Genomic DNA, 15661 nt, shown 5'->3' with positions numbered 1-15661 from the left:
CATCATAAGTACTATAAAAAGAAACAACATTTTAAATGCAATGGATTTTATTTTGCTCCTTCTGGTAATTTGGGTATCCTGCTAATTTTACTTTTTTTAAAAATCACTTTAGAGTAAGCTGAAATGAAACAGTGATCCAAAGGGATACATTTTTCAGATCAGTACACATCTCGTTAGTAAATCAAGTTCTTGGTGACCAGCCATCCATTAGAAAGATAGATGTAGCACCAGCATTGGTCCAGTGAGTGTAGACTTTGAAGACCTTTCAAAGTGGGGAAAAAGCACCTTAAATGTACATGCAGTTTACACAATCTCGATAAGGGTGTATTTACAAAGACATGATTTCCCTTAAAATCTTCACCACATAACTGTGATGTTGGTCTGCAGTTCAGATAATAAGACAGTGTGAACATGGAATGGCATATCTCGTCTTGCCCTGTTGTGTTGTGCAGTGTTGTTGTTGCTCAGTCTGGTACACACTCGCCATTTCCATTTTCTTCTTGCCTGTCTGTTTTGCCTGCCCTCTGTTTCAATTGACCACTTAATGCTCAAAAACATGTGCTTTGTCCCTTGGTTTATTTAATCTATAAATGTGTGTGAAGCATACTGTCAAGTGTAGCAAATTGATTAAAACCCATTTGTAGCTGTGCTGAAAACACCAAGGTGATATCTACAAGTAAAGGAAGCAGCTAATACAATCTAATTGCTGGTCAATGTTTGAGATAGCACCTAAGTGTTTTATTACACTCACATCATTTAATGCTCAATCCATTTAGTAGGAGTTCTGTTGACAAACAGCTAGAACTTGTCAAACTGGAAGCGAACAGTCTAAATGATGCTTAATGTGTGAATACATACAACACAGGATACACTATACAGTAGGTTAAGTCATTTTTTGCATTTCTTGTTCTGAAGGCTGTTGCGTAACCCTTTAAGCCAAATGGTAGTGGTGTGCAGGATTCGGTCACATCAAAAATGCGTGGACCGAAAGCGGTACGTTATGTAAAATGTATTTCTGACCAAGAGCTTCTGGTCTTCTCCACTTTAGATGTGAGCATGTCCACTTCTGATTGGCCCCACCTATTTGTGGTTTGGCAAACACATTCCCAAATTTTACACACCCCTACTAAATGACATATTGACTGTATGTCTTCTACTTTGAATTCAACTGCTCAATTTCACTCAAGTTATTATGGCATTTGCGTGGTTGGGAGTCTGATAGAAATTCATTAATAAAGTATCTACAATATTTTGACAGATTCTAGGTGAATACATATATAATAAATACTAAATTGAAGACAAAATATAACATGCAGTGACTTGTTGGAACATCCCAATATTGAAAATAATTCCATAGAAATATGTTTAACTATATCTATAAACTCTACAAGGTTGCAGTTACTGTACAATAATGATCCTAAATATGCAATGCAATGTTATGCAGACCAGTGAGCATGTTGAGAATCTGTGATAATGGGTTTGGATTGCACAGATTAACAACTCAACTGCACCCAGCAATGGATGTCAAATTGACTCTTTGGACTAATGCCAATTTGTTCAGATGAAAAATGTAAACATATTAGCATGTGAAGAATACAGATGTTCAACCATTACCTTTAGGGGATAAACAGAGAAACAGTCAAAGGTATTTATGTTACAGTTATATTTATTGAATAACAAAAAGTAATTTTAAATGCCAATCAATGGCCTACTTTGTACTATATATTCTGTTACTTTTTAAAATGTATCTGGGGAAACCTTTTTTTTCCTTTAATGACACATTTTGCTTAAATGTAACATTTCTCCTGGCTGCTTCACAGACCCAGATTAGCACTAATCTCGTAAATGAACTAGTTCAAGACGCGTGCTAATCAGGGTCTGTGAAGCCAGCCACTAGCAGTCTTGATGGTTTTTGTTGTGATATTGGCAGAGGATGTTTTTCTGTTGCCTTGTTTTAAAAATAGAAAGCAGGTATAGTACTGGCAAAAAAAAAAGGCCAAGTCTGACTGGTAAACGTCTTGTCTTAAATGATCAGGTGACTATTATATGTCAAATATATAACACTTTTTCAGTCATTTTTTCCACAGAGCAGGTTTTAGATCATTTGGCTGATTTTGTTATAATGTCATTGGTATGTGTCAATTATAAGTGTAATAGGGCTCTGTAAATCAATGACTTTTTTTTTTTTGCCAATACTAACTCTAAATGCATTTGTTATGTCACCCAATCTGCAACAGGGAAAATATAGCTTGTCATAAACAATACTGTGAGCCTTGCTCACCCACAACAGGTAGATAAAAAGCATAATCCCCATATGTCCCTTATTGGTGCAAGCTGAGTCATAGTGTTCTCAAACTCCAGAGCTCTGTCATACTCTGTTAATTGTACTGCCCAAATTCATATGCCCACATGTGATCCCCGAAGACCCAAACTTAAAAGCCGTATTGCTCCCCCAGCTAAGGGTAACATTAGTGCAGTACCAGTTCTCAAATATGGGGACTATCACCACTAAACCACTCTACTCGCTTGGCCTCTAAAATAGAGGAGATTTAATTTCCAGTACTGATACTTTGTATTACATATTTTCAACAATAATCTTTTCTTTTTTTTAAAAAAACAAGTATAACATGATTTGTAATGGAAATAGATGGAGGGACAACATTTTCATTTTTGTTTGTATGCCTTGAATTGGGTAACAGGGGATTTCTTTTGTAACATATCAGATAACGTAGGCAGCTGATTGCTGTAGTTGCCAAATGAAGTCCTTTCTAGTTCCAAATAATCCAGCATCTGCAGGCAAAATGTGTACTTGCTTTTCTCTTGTAACATAAATCATTGTCCGGAGAGAATATGATCTATAATGGTCTGTAGTTTGCTCTTTACAGTCAAGTACGTTAATTTGAATTTGAGGAATGCAACAGCAACCTGGTTAACGTACTAAAGAATGTGTATTATGAAAATGTTGACCAATAAGTAACCTGCTAATCAAAAGTGTGATTGGAAATTCATTGGATAGAATATATTGTATCGATTGCCCTACCCTATTATTATGCACTTGCATGCACAAGCTGCTTCTTATAAAATTCAGTTTATGGATTGCTCACAGTGAAGCAGTGAATGTTGTGTGGGTGGGTTTGCGAAAGGATATGAAGCTAGCTTTTGAGTAATCATATTATTATTATGCTAATGTAGAACCATGCGGACAACTGTGCTGATATAACACTTAAAAAGTGTTCTTCTTAAACTAATTAAAAAAGCTTTAGGTACACTGTGTTCTTGGAGTCACTACTGAATTAAATTCAGACAAATGTATGCAGTTGTCAAAAAAATCTTAACTTGCAATTAACTTTTTACAGAACTCCCATAAAAAAAAAATAAAAATAAAATAAAAATCATCAACTGAAAAGATTGATTGAAAAGTCAGTATATTCCTGGTTCACAACTCCAACTTAAAGCCTAAATTGAATTGCTTAACAAAATTGCTCTGCAAGCAATATTTTTCATCTTTTCAGATTGACTGCTGTTGATGGAGGATCAATGAGGAAAAATTGAAAGTGTTGCTTTTTTCTTTTTCAGTATGCAGTGAGGTAAATGATTCATCTTTTAGGCTATATGGGACTATTTTTTTAACTTTTTTTTTTTTTTTTAGAAATTAATTATGATGAGGATGTGATGGTAGAAACTTTATTTAGTCAGGGCAACCTTTAAAAACGAAGGCCCAGATTTATAAAAGGATAGCTCATGTTTTTATGGCAAGCCAAATTATCATTTAGAGATATCTCAAATTCATTTATAGATATCTCTAAATATTTGAAGATATCTTCGAATATTTAGAGATATCTGTAACAGCAGAGACCTGTGTTGACTCTTCTGGTGCATTCATAGTGTTGCAGGAAGAGGGCAGCAGTCCTACAATATCTGCCTGTCAGTCAAGGCATTGACAAGGAGAGATGGAAAAGAGAGTGTATGGGCTTTCCCTCTCTCTGATTGGCTGAGGGGCGGGCTTTGGGGGATTGCTGCACCGATAAAATGAATCTCTGGGGTTCCCTCGGGTCTGCATCGAACACAGCCAGAGGAAACAAAGAAAAAAAGGAAAAAAAAAACATTAATTAAAAAGAGAAAGGAAAATCAAACAACCAAAAGGAAAGAAAAAGATTATTGAGATTGGGAAACCATTGGGCAGACCCTGAGTGTGCTGAGTCAGCACCTTTATTTTGTAGTTTTATTACTGTGTTTTATTTTCCCTTTTTCTTTCGCCTTTTGTTTTCATTATTATTTTTAGCATTTGCATGTGCACTAGACCCTATACCGGAATTGGTAAACCCGTGGTCCTGTTTACTGTTGGCAGTATTCAGGCCACAGATAACAGCACCCTCTGTGGGTTGAAATAAATCAGTGCACCTGAGCAGCATTACAAATAAAGTTCTGTCTCTGTGTCAGTGAATTGCCCACCACCCTTAAACAATATCTCTAAACCATTTTAAGATATCTAAAATACATTTAGAGATATCTCAGAATGATTTACAGATATATTTAAATGGCGCTTTAAATGAGATATCTAAAATGCATTTTTAGATATCTTTAAATCGTTTTAATATATCTCTGAATGTTTTTGTGATATCTTTAAATGCTTTTCAGATATCTCTAAATCATTTAGATATCTTCAAATAATGTCCTGTTCATTTAGAGATATCTCTAAATCATTTGAAGATATCTTCAAATGACTTCCTGTTCATTTGGAGATATCTCTAAATAGACCGGAAGTCCACTTGAAACATAGACCATTTTCACAGGAAGTTATTTCGAAATATCTTGAAATGATATCGCAATTTTTTACAGATATCTCTAAATATTTAAATATATTTTAAAATGTAATTTGAGATATCTCTAAATGATAATTTGGCTTGCCATATGTTTTACGACTGTAAAACGGGTGCTGAGGGTTTTGAATTCTTGAATGTCTCTGTGCACTTTAGCCCTTGATGCATATGCAATTCTATATATGCATATGTAATTCTGGGGCGTTTCTGAACAAAACCGCTAAAATTAGGAGGAGAATTTGCAAGTGAAGTCTAAAAATATTCCATCTAATTTATTAAAGCTGCCAATAATTGCGGGCCTTGTATTTGCTTGATTATTTTACGAACTCTGAAAAGCAGGCGTTAATTTGAAGCAGTCAGACAGTAGGGAGACTTGCCTGCAGCAAGAAGGAAACATTGTATTCAAGGACAAAGAAATATTTAATAACATTTTGCAAAGAGCTAATGTTTTTAACCATTCTGATCAAGTCAGTTTGTAAATTGCAGTTTTCTAATACTGTATTGTTTTGTAAACTCCAATTTTCAATACATGTTTCATGGCTTACATGACAAAAAAATAGATAATATAGAATCCATGTAAAAAAAGTTCTTAGAAGCCCCTAAAAAGGTCTCCCCACAGTGGCAAAGCAAGGTTCTAATGAGAGCCTTTTCTTCTAGAGTGTAGGCATTATAATATGAACGATGGAGGAGATTGAGAAAAGATGGAACGATATTCCAAGGCGCACTAAAGAAAAAGTCTCATATATATGTAATACATTGAAAGCTCATCCTCCACCGTAATTGTTGTAATGCCTACAAAATTATGTTTTGTAATATGGCATTCTCATATTTAACAATACTGGTTCTGGCAGTATTGTTAAATTCGAGTTTTTTAAAAAAAGGCAAACAAAAAAGACAGAGCGGACAGATGACACAGTTAATTTGTAGCTAGAGCAGCTGGTTGTAGGCACATCTGAATAATGTAGCTATATTATAGACCATACAGATATGCTTTTTGTCGGAAACAAAGACATACATAAGAAATAAGAGAGCTGTAACTCTCCTGTAAAAGAATTTAAGAAGCTATAAGTCATAATTAAACTATAGACTGTTCATATGAAGCTGTATGGTGTTATTGTTGTTGAACATATTGCTGAACAATGGAAGAATTTTCCATCCATTTGACTGGCATTGATGTAAGTAAATAAAACGTATTGTTTCTGAAGTCTGAAAAGTCTATACGTCTGGAATTATTCTATACAAAATAAGAAGTGTCGTAATGTATAAGCAACCTACTACAAGCTCTGAAGTGGTACATTTGTTTATTAAGAAGCCACCGTGCATTCCATCTTGTATTCATTTGTTCTGGTGATGTATTTCGAGGTTGTAACACATATTCATGTGTTACAAGTACTGCTTCTACCAAATTTGGGCCTAAATGTTAGTACAAATGACTGTTTATCTGGTGCTGAGAAATAAGCAGTTCGACTGATAACCCCACCTGGAGAAGTCAAATGTGAGGTGGTACTTTGACTTCTGTTGATTTCTCCGCTGATCACATTTGCAGTCAAAGTCAAGATATACAATTACACTAAAAAGTGACATAAACAACTACACACATTAACATGTTGACATATATGTTCTAAAGAATCAAGCAAGAATTATAGGTACAAATACAGAAACATACTATTTAGCCTTTTGAATTACAAATTGCACAATTCCCACTGTAATTGGCCCCAGGACAGATTAGTTCTAGACATGAAGTCACATGGGATAAGGCCATGTGGGTGATGGTTTGGCTTCCAACAAAAATGGCTATGGTTGTAAATGGCTTACAAGTGCAAGAAAACAGCAGTAAGCAGAATCTAATCACATATTGTAATTTTCAGAGGTTAACTGTTAGTTAAAATGAGCAGAGAAGTGTATTGTGCCTTATCATGTTCAAGTATTCAAATGAGATCTTTCCTGAGCTGGGGTAATACGACTGATGGCCAGTCTGTTCTAATTCCTGTGATGGATCAAATTCAAGATGTGTCTTATATACTACAACTCCAGTAATACTCTGGGGGGCAGGGTGAAGTAATATAGCATATGTGAAAAATGAACTGCTGTATCAACTGTTTTTGTGGAAGCAGAAGGATTGATTATATTTCTTTTCTATATAAAGGTCTCCTTTAAAAACTACTGCAATATTTACCATAAATAAAAGTTAATTGATGCAAACCCTAGTTTGTCTTCATGTGTTTCTCCTTGCTGTCTAAGACTAAAGCACAATTAGAAATGTTTGAGATGGTCTTAAAGCAGCCTTGTCTCCTAATATTTTATAAGCTATTTATGATCAGGAGCTAAGGATAGCTTAGGGAAGCTTTTTAAAGAACACTGTACTTAAGCAAATAGACCCGAAGAAGAGGGCTTTTACTGTCTGGTAAGGCCCGCCTCCTGTTCGGCTCAGGAAATTAACATAACAAGAAGGGCCTTATTGATTTGGAATAATGATTAAACATAGTTTGAAAGATAGCATTCATTAAGGACCTCATATTGACCAATCAGGTTAAAGGAAGTCTTAGTTCCATTTTCTAATTACATTTTCAAACAAACACACCTCCACACCCCCATTGCTAGAGAATACAAAGTAATCACCCACATGCATGAGTAAACAATGCTCTTATAGTTATACCACATGTGAAGATGGTTCTTAAATGGTGACTGTTCTTGCAATACAATCCAGGTATAGCTTCTGTCTCTTATGTAAACATGTTTGGTTAAGCCCCTGTGGTAAACAATACTCTTTTTTGCTGTCTTACACAGTCAAATCTTTAAATTGCAGATACATTTTTCAATATCGTTTTGCATTTCTTTTGATTCTGAATGTTCCTTGGGCACCTAAAAGATAGAGACCCTATGGAACTATCGATTGGTTGATCAAAGTTTTGATGATTCTAGTTAAGGTGTTAGCAGCTAGATAAAACCTGATTGGCTGAGAACATGTGAGGTTTATAATAAGTAAAGTTCTGCTTTGAGTACATTTACTAATTTAAAAAGACTGGAAATGTACGATTCTCAGTTCATTTTCAGGCATATGTAGTCATAACTATTACTGGTTGATATGTTGTGTGTAAGGATTCTCTTAATATCATAAGAAATTGCATCTTTAGGGCACTTTTAATAACTCTGGATTGGTTGTATAAAAACGTTATAGCTTATGTTCACGGTTTTCTATTTTAAACATCTGTTAAGTGACCCTCGAGAGTTAAACATACAGGGTTATTCTTGGAATAGAAATTGTTAGCAACATATTTCATGTATTATATGTTGACTGAAACGACATGAAAGACTTAAAAGATGAATTACCAAATGTAACCCTACTCTACAGTACTTTTTTAAATTTATTTGTTTTACAAAAAGCCACAGAAAGCTTAGCTAACTTTGTTCATTTCACATTTATTATCTCTGAATCATTTTCATTCCTAGGAAATTTCCCTTTACAAGTATCTTGATTTCTTTCAGCCACTTTGATATATGTGCTCTTAACATCTAGAAAATGAACATAATTTATAAAGGGTCTTGGCAAGCCTTTACCAGAAATACAGAGCATGACTGCATTACTCCAAGGGTTACAGCTAAAAAAAAAAGGAAAAAAAGCATTGATCTCTTAAGTGATGGAATCTACTGAAAATTGTGCTCCAGGCATATCAAAGACAGAAAGCCGTCTGTAAAAGTTTTACTGAAGATGGCTGTATGTAGTGCCGGGATGAACATAAGATTTTCATGCTCGGATATTTGCTCATAATTTAAATATTTGTTTGGCTATTTGTTCGTTTTCAAAAAGTAATAAAAGCCATTGTATTGCTCACAACACAGGTGGAGACAGCATAGCAGCAAGGGCGTGTGGCCCTTGTGTGTGCGCCTTTATTTTACAGCAAGACGCTACGACATGTAGCATGTTGAAGTAAAAAAATATCCCAGGAGTAAAGACTACATGGTGTAGACCTTTACCCCAGTGAATTAACTACAAAACAAAGGATGAAATATCAGTTCAAGTTAAACGTTGTTTTATTTATTCTCAAAATAAATAGTACATAAAGTTGGTGCCGCATTTTATTAATTTTTTTCTGTTTTTCATTCCTTGCCATTGCTGTTTCTGTGCAGTAAACAGTAGCCATGGACATGTTTTCATAAAGTAATAACATGATGTTTACTTGTGCCTTTTTGTAGTTTGAACAAGCAAACGAAAACTGAAATGTAACTTTAAACACTTCAAATAAAACAAACGTAGCAATGGTGTTGTAAAATGAAAGGGAAAAAAACTAATTGTTTTTATTACATTCCACATAACAGAAAGTCACAACAAAAAATATATAAAATATAAAATCTATATAAAGATCACTACATAACATGTTCAGCAAGTTGGGCACTGTTTAAGCGAGGCATTCCATAATGATGTGCTTGTCTTTTTTCTTTTTGTGCTCATGCATAATCTGGTTTGTTTAGTTTTTGCTGTCTAAAACTTTCAAATAGAGGCTCGAGCTGCTGTGTTGATCCTGTGTTTTTTTTTTGTTTGTTTGTATATATATATATATATATATTAGATATATATATATATATATATATATATATATATATATATATATATATATTAATCTCACATATCACACAGAGCTCTTTGCCATTTTTTTTTAAATTGGTGTGGAACTTCTGGTGAGGTTCTAAATAAGTACAAGGTATTTTTGTCATTTTGTAGCAAATACGAACATCTGATTTTTGTATACATGTCAAAAAATATTCGTTAGAATATAAAGATATATTTGTCCCAGCACTAGATGATGAGCAAACTAAGTGTGTTCTTCACAGATACAGTACTGAGCTTGCATCATACCTTCACCTTTTGAAACCATGTTTCCATGGTAAACCCATTACACGTGAACCAACACAGATTTATTTTTTTATTAACATTGCCAGTACGGCAGCTAAACCATATTTAAATCACACAATTCTCATTGTCAGAACAAGCAGTAGAGTGGCCATGGTTTATATAGAGACATTAAATAATGTTCACTTTCTAACAGATTAATGTCTTAATATCAAACTTTTATATATAATATATATATATATATAATAGTATATAAGTTTCATCAGTTTCAACAGTTAATAGTAAAGCAGTGTTTTTATTGCACTGGGGGTTCCCATACTGGGGAGCGGCGACCCCTGGGGGGCCGAAAGACAGCTTCAGGGGGGCGTAGCACATAAAAAAAAAAAAATCCTCCCAAATGACTTGGGCTTGGGGTTGTTTCAGTTGTAACATTGACGTCAGCTCGTACCCATTCTAACATTATGTACCATTATGAAACAAAAGGGGTGATTTTTTAATTACAATAGACTTTTTTTTTAATAACAACGCCACAGAGGGCGCAGGTACAAGAATAGATTAGTGGCCACCTTTCTGATTCCTAAGCCATCTGACATTTTTTCAGATTCCCAAAAAGCCAACAGGATTGGCACACTTTTGTCCAGCACAGGAGAAAAGCATAACCAGCTTTGTTTTATTCTGGCCTTTGACTCGGTTTGTAACGAGGGAATGGTCCCTTGGGTAGGCAAAGGCCATGTATTACATTTGGACTTGTCAGTGGGATGATCTCTAAACAACTCAGTTTGAATTTCAGTAGAATCGGTCATTAAGATATCGTCAGTTGCTGCAGATGTATTTATATTTTTATTTTGAACACTATTAAATTCTAATGTCTTGGGGCTATCAGCATTAAAAACATTTCTGCGGTTTTATCCCTGGTGAGTGAAGATGTCGTGGGCACCTCTGATGTAGTGGCAGTTTAAATACAAAATACAATGTTTTGACAACTTTGCAATTTGCTCCCCAATCTCATTTTGTTTCTTTTTCTTTGTTGCTTAGCAGCCCAGCTCCGCTGTTTCAGCATTTTTAGAGCAATTACACTGAACTCAATAAAAGGAGTAGTACTTCTACTGGTACAAATGAACAACCTCTCTTACTGTTATTTTTTTTTGTAATTATCTTTCATTCTTTCAAAGTGCTGTTTGCAGTGAAACTAAGATACTCCATTTCTATGGATTCATTTGGAGGGGGTCCTCAGTCATGATCATTGAGGGCCTTGAGCCAAGAAAGTTTGGGAACCTCTGCTGAGGTAAACTTTAACCTTCAATTGTCTGTGTTACAGATCTGCCTGAAAGAGGTTGTATTCGTTAGCAATCAGTAATGGAATCCCAAGCAGTGCACTGGCTCGTGTTATCAATGTTGCTTATTTTGGTAAGTTATTTCACTAAAATGTTATCGAAAACTATATTACTGAATAAAATTATTACAGTATGTGATGAACAATTTGTATAGAGGATCATTACTATAGAGTAAAAAAGAAAAAAAAAAAAACATACTTTTAGTAACAGTAAAGTCTTTAAATCCATAAATAATTTACATTGCAATTCATGAATCTATGAGGAACTTATCAGAAAAAAAGGGGGCATTTGTCATTAAAAGCACAATTACTATGTTTTTTTTTGTTTTTTACATCGTTTATATAGACCTGCTAGTAGGTTGGTAGGTCTCCTACTTGCCCATAAGCATGAGATGGCATTCCCTGATAATGTTTTATTAAATGGGTTATTACAATCAAATCAGGCTGCTGTTTTGTTATTTGGTCCTCTGTTCTGGAATTATGCGCCAGTTTTCAGTTTAATACAAGGTACTAATATTCATAAGGGATGGTCAAATTAGTATTTCTCCCCAGACACCTTAATATAAGGGTGAGTTGGAAAAAGAAGGAGCTATGGTACAAATGCAAATATCACATACAATACATTCACTAACGACTTTTATTATTGCAAATATGTGTTATTTTTGGTCAAGTGTCAGTGTTTAAAATAATGTGTTTTTCATCCCTTACAATTGTAGGTTGATATGCGTGGTGGCTTGGTGGTCGTATGTATGACGTCATTTACTTCAACATTTGGAGTGACATCATATGTACGGCTGCTAAACTGCTGCATGGGACATCAGCATTCAGTGAAAACACTGCTTTTAGGTGTTGTATTGTATTACACCCTACTGAACTTGTTAGTCCTGAGTTGTTATACTTGTGTCTATCAACTTGTTTTCATGCTTGTTGATCCTTGTTGTTTAAAGTCTGCTTATACCAGTAATAAATAATAATATGTATGCATATATTTGAACAAATCACTACCCCATTCTTTAATTCAACAGACTGTACTTTTTCCTGCTTTTTCTTATCTGTATTAAGCACTGTGGAATTGTTAGTTTTATCATGTTGGCATTAAAGACCAAGGTCCATATGCATGAAGCTTACCGTCTCCGTTATCATGCCAGTACTAGTATTATATTTTATAAGTCCCCAAATCAGTACGTGTGTTTACTGTTTACAGCTCTGGCCAATAGTTTTGCATCATCCTATAGAATGAACAAATGTTGCTTCATAAAGTCTAATGAAACCTGCTGAATAATGTAAACGAATTACATACTGCTTTGCAGTTTTCCAGTGATACTTAATGAAAAACTGACCATTTGAAATCTAACATGAAATAATGCATTATGGCTTCTGGTAGACTTTTGCAATATCATTTTGCAGTTTCTTTGATTACATGATATTAAATAAAATATGTAAATTATGTTAATATATATTTTTCTCAATCCTAAAATTTTAGGTGATGCAAAACCTTTGGCCATAGCTGCTGAAAAATACATATTCGTGCCAAAATGGATTGTAGTTAGTTCAAGAAGTTGTATTTTAGTAACTAGAAATACATTGCAAGACATATGTAACATTTTCTAATCCAATTTTGCTATGAAACCAAGTAGTATTGTGTGACAGGCAGGATTTTTCAATCTAATTTAAACATGTACAATATTTTTCTCCCAATATGTATATGTACAATGTGTTATGCTTCACCTTGATCAAAAAAGCATTCAAATAATTTAAAAAAAGGGATAGACCTTGCTGTGTTACCGGTTGGACCTGAATTCAAAAGACTGCAGGAATCAGGACTTGCTCACTATAGTAAAAGTAACCTGTCATTCAAATACTGCCACCTGGGTTATCGTTTATTAAAAATGATTATTAACAATATAAGTTCTTAAAATCATATTTGCTGTAAACATTTGAAAATCATTTATTAAGAGCTGCATTTTCAAGACCCATTGAGAATAAAGGGTAATATAGGCATAATAAAATATAAATGGCAATGTCCAGTCTACTCATATGCCACTCAGAGCGACAGTTATTATAATGTTGTAGCCTATTATTAATAATAGGTACTTTTAGGGACGTTTTGTTGCAATAAAGAACTCTATATACATAACATGTACAGTAAAAAAAACATGCATTCCTGTTCCATGAAATGAATGACAGAAGTGTACTGTAACAACGTATGTTAGGATGCAACATCTATGAGTAGGAAATTACTAGTTTTTTTTTACACCCCAAACAGTAAAACGCAAAGCTTCTGTTATGGCTTGGCAAAGGTCGCCATGCAGCTGCCAACACCAATAATAAGTCTTGAAACACAACATGCAGACGAGAACTTGAAGCATATGGATGCTTCTGTAAATCAAGACCAGTACATTAGGTCTACAAACAAAAATGCTATTCCTCTTTCTTAATTCCTCTTCTGGTACCTTTCTGTTTATAAATGAACCCCTGTTATGGATCATGGTAAATGAAAGCCCTATAACCACAGGTCTGGGGCTACCAAAAGATCTAAGATTACGGCCAAGTCTCAATGATTGACTTTTCGCAGATTGACAATGCAGATGAGCAAATACGATGGTCAATTGACAAGGTATCTATCGCATCATGCCCATAACAAGCTGCTTATTACGTTTTATTTAGTGTCTATAAGTTCTAATGTATTAAGTTCTAGATGTTTCTGCTTTTAACCCTTAAAATATTACTCATGGAAGGTGACCTTTAACAATATTCAACACGATAGATTTATTGGTTATGACAGTGAAAAAAACCTTCAGGGTTATTGCTTAGTTTTATTAACCTCAGTTTCCCTAAAGCTTTATTCTCAGTAAAAGATTGGTATCTTGTTATACTTTATGGATTTTAGGAAGCCTGTTCTGTTTTTTTTATTTTTTATTTAGTGGTTCCCTGTTCAATAAGGAAGTCAGTATCTCACTAGCTACAGTTTATTTGCTAGCTTTTTAATAAGAAAAAAATCACAAATCAAATTGCCACCTTCTCATTTTTAACAGGGATATACATTATTATTATTCTTATTTAAACAAAATGATGGCTTTATAATTATTCTGGTCGTGCTGATGAAATGTAATCAGCATGTGTAACAGCACCTGCCAACTGAGGCTATTTAATAAAAGTTTCCTTAAAAAGAGTCTCATTTTTCTCAGTTTATGTTTGTGAATGGGCAAATATGTAAAAAGTGTTCATATGTAACAAGTTCAGTGTGGTTTGATTTTGCTTAGTATGGTAGGAATACCTAGACATTAAGTAGACCATAGTACAGTAGCATTGTTGACTGTGATTGATTCATGCTCAGTCATGGTCTAACAATGAATGGTTAGCAATGGTTTGGTTTGTAAAACTAGTTTTTTGTGATGTGGTACTGTCTTAAATTCTTCAGTACAATAATGCAAACTAATGTTATTGAGCAAACAAAGCTACAAAAAAACCTAAACCTTGGGAGATTTTAGGTTTTTATACTAGCAAGGGGGACGGGTGCTGATATATTAGTGAGGGAGATTCATTGAGTCCTCTATATATATCATATGACAAGGGCTGGGCACTTTCCTTTTTTTCTAAAGGTTCTGGAAAAAGGTATGTTCTGTGCTGCTTCCACTTCCATCCTTTTGTTTGATATAGAGAAATCGAGGGTAATGATTTGTGCTTTGTTCGAGAACCAATCCATCACACTTTTACATTAATTGGTTTCAAGCAACCACCAGACCTCATCAACATGTGTTCTAGTTTTTGGGTTATAAGTGGTTATTGACTCACCTTTGACATATGATGAATGAAACAAACGTCATTTTTGTATGGTGGAGAATACTGGATTTCAAGTGACAAATCTGATGCCTATTTAGGTTTCCACAGTCTAACCAGGTAAGCTCAATTAACAGACAGTACTGACAATAATATATTGTGGCAGAGCAAAGCTCTGCCCTTTTTAAATTGGCAGGGATGGGGTTAATTTCCCCTACCTGCTTGGGTTTATTATGTTCAGGTGGCTGGGGTTGATTAGTTGATTAGGTTAATTAACGATCAATCAGCGCCCAGCCACCTGACATAAAAGGAGGCCTCTGCGTCGTATTTAGGAGAAGGGAGATGAGGAAGCAGGTTGGTGTTTTGGTGTTTTGGTGTTTTGGTGTTTGTGATTTTTGAATGTTTTGAATCCAGTGAAGGCATTGCCCAGCCTGGAAATCTTTATTTTGTACATTTTGCTTTTTATCTTTCTTTTTGTGTTTAAATTGCTTTGTTTTGGCCTTGTGCCCTTTTATTTTTGTGTTTATAATAAAATAGTTATTTTTTTGAACTGCAGACTGTCTCTGGGCCTCTATCCACTCACCAGCCTGCCACATATATATATATATATATACATACACAGCTCTGGAAAATTAAGAGACCATTGCAAAATTATCAGTTTCTCTGGTTTTACTATTTATAGGTATGTGTTTGGGTAAAATGAACATTTTTGTTTTATTCTATAAACTACTAACAACATTTCTCCCAAATTCCAAATAAAAATATTGTCATTTAGAGCATTTATTTGCAGAAAATGACAACTGGTCAAAATAACAAAAAAGATGCAGTGTTGTCAGACCTCAAATAATGCAAAGAAAATAAGTTCAGATTCATTTTTAA

This window comes from Polyodon spathula, chromosome 4 (assembly GCF_017654505.1).
Source record: "Polyodon spathula isolate WHYD16114869_AA chromosome 4, ASM1765450v1, whole genome shotgun sequence".
Lineage (NCBI taxonomy): Eukaryota > Metazoa > Chordata > Actinopteri > Acipenseriformes > Polyodontidae > Polyodon > Polyodon spathula.
The sequence above is the reverse complement of the archived record's forward strand: the minus strand, read 5'-3'. Positions refer to the sequence as shown.